General features: G+C 41.2%; 1 pseudogene across 1 annotated transcript; it reads left to right on the top strand.

The window, feature by feature from the left end:
* Positions 1-803: 803 nt before the first annotated feature.
* On the top strand, positions 804-1,410 carry LOC308528432 (large ribosomal subunit protein eL8-like; annotated as a pseudogene). Its single transcript has one exon. The product of its transcript is annotated as a large ribosomal subunit protein eL8-like (transcript).
* The last annotated feature ends 2,894 nt before the right edge of the window (positions 1,411-4,304 follow it).

Here is a 4,304-nt window from a genome sequence, read left to right as displayed (position 1 = left end):
AGGGACCTCACCCTCTTTGTCAAAAGGCCCCACTATGTTAGGCTGCAGTGGTCAAGGGCTATCTATATATAAAAGGCTAATGTGCTAAGTGTCCATCCGGGTAATAACATCAGGTAGCAACGCCCAGCCTCCTCTACCTAGCGACTAGCCTCCTTGGAGTTTCTTCAGCCCAGGAACACAACTTGCTATTTTATAGACAGGTGCAAACATTTTACACTGTAACTAAATGTCCCTGAAGTGTTTTCCCTCTCATCTTATTTGATCCTCACAGAAGTCCTGTAGTAGGTAGATAGGAGATTTGGTGCAATCCTATTTTCTTTTCATTAGCCAGAAAACAGAGATTTAGAAAGCTTAGAAACTTGACCCAACTGAAAAGAAGTAAGAAATGGTGGACCTTCAAAATGACTTTAGGTTTTCTCACTGTGCATAATATAGTCAAACACTGCTGCAGTTAAATATTTTACCCTTTGTCCTCCCTGCGTGACCTACAATAATAATCTGCTTCCTGTTGATATTTACTGCTGTGTTGCTGACAATTACCTGAAAGAGAAGTTGGGGTGCTTCATTGGGCTGGAAAAAGTTTAGCTAAATCAGAAAGCACGTCTAATTAAGCAAGTTTATTCTTTATCTATAAAAGCCCAAGTTGACTCACACATGAGTGATACATATAAAGCTCTTGCTGATGCCAATTGCAGGCGTGTGTTTCAACCATCATTGTAGATCGTAAATTTGGTTGACACTTCTATTATAAAGAAAGGGCGAATAGTGATATTAAGATATTTCTTCTAATTAATTTCCTTTCAATGTGCCTGAATTTCTGCACTGGGCCACTAGTTCTTTATAACTGTCTGAAAGTGCCTCCTGCTTTTAACCAGTTCACCTAGGCCTTGGACCACCAAACAGCTACTCAACTGCTGAAGCTGGCCCACAAGTACAGATTGGAGACAAAGCAAGAGAAGACGCAGAGGTTGTAGGCCCGGGCTGAGAATAAAGCTGCTGGCAAAGGGGTTGTCCCCACCAAAGGGCCACTTGTCCTTCAAGCAGGGGTTAACATTGTCACCACCCTGGTGGAGAACAAGAAGGTTCAGCTGGTAGTGATTGACATGATGTGGATCCCATTGAGCTGGTGGTCTTCCTTCCTGCCCTGTGCTCTAAGCTGGGAGCTCCCTACCGCATTATCAAGGGAAGGGGGAGGCCAGGCTGGGCGTCTAGTCCTCAGGAAGACCTGCACCACCGTCACTGTAAGTTGGAAGACAAAGGAGCTCTGGTTAAGCTAGTGGATGCTATCTGGACCAATTATAACAACAGATATAGTGAGATCTGCCGCCATTGGGGATCTGCGGTCCGAAGTCAGTGGCTCGCATTGCTGAGCTGGAAAAGGCTAAAGACCTGGCCACCAAGCTGGGCTAAGTCTACACTGTTGAGTTTTCTCTACATAAAAGTAATAAAAATTCTCCTTAAACAGAAAGTATCTTTGGAGCCCTGGACTGGTTTGGCTCAGTGGCTAGAGCAGCCGTGGGCAAACTACAGCCCGCGGGCCGGATCCAGCCCATTTGAAATGAATAAAACTAAAAAAAAAAAGACCGTACCCTTTTATGTAATGATGTTTACTTTGAATTGATATTAGTTCACACAGACACTCCATCCATGCTTTTGTTCCGGCCCTCCGGTTCAGTTTAAGAACCCATTGTGGCCCTCGAGTCAAAAAGTTTGCCCACCCCTGGGCTAGAGTGTCCACCCTCGGACTGAAGGGTCCTGGGCTCAATTCCGGTCAAGGGCATGTACCTTAGTTGTAGGTTCCCTGGGCCTGGTTGCAGTGTGTGTGTAGGAGGCAACCAGTTGATGTATCTCTCTCACATCGATGTTTCTTTCTGTCTCTCCCTCTCCCTTCTACTCTCTAAAAAAATCAATGGAAAAATATCCTTGGGTGAGGAGTAAAAACTAAATAAATAAAAATCCAATATCCTTGGAAAAGAAAACAGTAAGGAGGAACTTATCCCACTTGGACACCAAACCATACTATAAAGCTAAATAGTGTGCATAAATACAGACAAAAAGATTGATATAGAAATAGACTAGAATCAGGCCACGGTATATGAGAACTGTACATATAAAATATAGCCTTTCAAATTAATGGGGAGAAGATGGGCTATATAATTAAAACGTGTTGGGACGAAATAGATCCTTACTTTTTCTTATGTCCTTCACATAAATTCCAGGTGAATTAAAGAGCTAACTCTAACATCTCTAAAAGAAATAGAAGCGGCCAGAACCGGTTTGGCTCAGTGGATAGAGCATCGGCTTGCGGACTGAAAGGTCCCAGGTTCGATTCCGGTCAAGGGCATGTACCTGGGTTGCCGGCACATCCCCCAGTGGGAGATGTGCAGGAGGCAGCTGATCGATGTTCCTCTCTCATCGATGTTTCTAACTATCTCTCTCTCTCCCTTCCTCTCTGTGAAAAATCAATAAAATATATTTTAAAAAAAAAGAAATAGAAGCGAATAAAGAACTATTTTAAAATATTGGGATGGGAAAAATAAGATGCAACACTTAGAAGAAGCCCTAGAAATTGATAAAATTGATTTGACATTAAAACTTTTATAGCAACATGAATAGAATAATGTGACAGAGAATATGTAAATAGGTAATATCAGCAAAGTTTCAAGGGGCTGAAATCCATGATGTATAAACAACTACCACCTAGCTAAATAAATAAATGAGCAAAGAACAGGAATAAGAAATTCTTAGAAAACACACTTCAAACATCTGATGAGCGCTTGTGCTCTGCTTCACTAGTGATCCGGGAAATGCAATGAAAATAATGAGATATCATTTTTTATCTCAAACTTAAAAGTACTGACTATATATCCAATGATTTCAAGAGTGTGGGGAAACATGTACCAACAAATACTGTTCGTTCTATCCAAATTTTAAAAAATGAATACCCTTTGATCCATCAATTCCATCTCCCATAGATATTCATTGAGCATGGTTTGTAATAGCATTCCCACTCCCCCAAGACCACCTCAGTGTCCATCCAAAGGAAAATAAATTATGGAGAACATACAAGGAAAATCTGTGAGCCATGGAACAAAGTGGCTATAAGGGCTGACAAAGAAAGTGTTCTAGATGCAGTATTAAATGAAAACAACGGTGCATAGAGCAATATGCATAGCAGGAACCAATTTATTTTTAATCTTATCTAAATGCAGCCTGTTAAAGGTGGTTATCTATGGGAGCAGGATTGAGGTGGGGTGTGAAGGTGAGAACTTTTTTTTTTTAATATATTTTATTGATTTTTCACAGAGAGGAAGGGAGAGGGATAGAGAGCTAGAAACATCAATGAAGCTGCCTCCTGCACACTCCCCACTGGGGATGTGCCCGCAACCAAGGTACATGCCCTTGACTGGAATCGAACCTGGGACCCTTCAGTCCACAGGCTGACGCTCTATCCACTGAGCCAAACCGGTTAGGGCAGCCATGGGCAAACTACTGCCCACAGGTCGGATACGGCCCGTTTGAAATGAATAAAACTATTGAAAAAAAAAGACCGTACCCTTTTATGTAATGATGTTTACTTTGAATTGATATTAGTTCACACAAACACTCCATCCATGCTTTTGTTCCGGCCCTCCAGTCCAGTTTAAGAACCCATTGTGGCCCTCGAGTCAAAAAGTTTGCCCACCCCTGGGTTAGGGCGAAGGTGAGAACTTTTATATTTATTATATACTTCTGCCTTTTATTTAAAATAAAATATACAGTCACAGGTTTAGATATTTTGTCATTTGGGATAAAATGAAAGAGAAAGAAAAATTCCTTACTCAAGAATCTTGGAAAAACAAAAGAATCTTTAAGGTAAAAAGCCACTATCACAAAATAGGACCTAGATTTCTGAAGCTAATCAGGAGGATGAGCACAACAAGCAATCTTGGTAGAAGTGTTTAGCCAAGGACAGCATGAATGTGCTGATCTTTGTGTATCTCTCTCCATTTCTCCCAGATTACTACATTCTGTTCCAATGACATACTGAATATCTGACAGCATGTCAAATGCATGCCAGCATTTCTCAAAAGGTAAACAAGAGAAAGAGTTCTGTACTGCTTACTCAGTCCGTAGGCACAGGCCTCTTTGGCTTTGGGGTGAAAGCATTCTCAGTCGTTCTTTGATCACAAGTCTCAAAATAACTAGACTGTTCACCCCCTCCCCACCCATTCTATTATTACTAGTTTATTTTTTGTGTGGGAGGAAGTGTACAAAAGCAAAGAATCAAATTAACATGAGGAATATTGTGTGTTACTTTTAAA

The sequence above is a fragment of the Myotis nattereri genome (assembly GCF_964212035.1).
Source record: "Myotis nattereri genome assembly, chromosome: 12".
Classification (NCBI taxonomy): domain Eukaryota; kingdom Metazoa; phylum Chordata; class Mammalia; order Chiroptera; family Vespertilionidae; genus Myotis; species Myotis nattereri.
The sequence above is the reverse complement of the archived record's forward strand: the minus strand, read 5'-3'. Positions and strand labels throughout refer to the sequence as shown.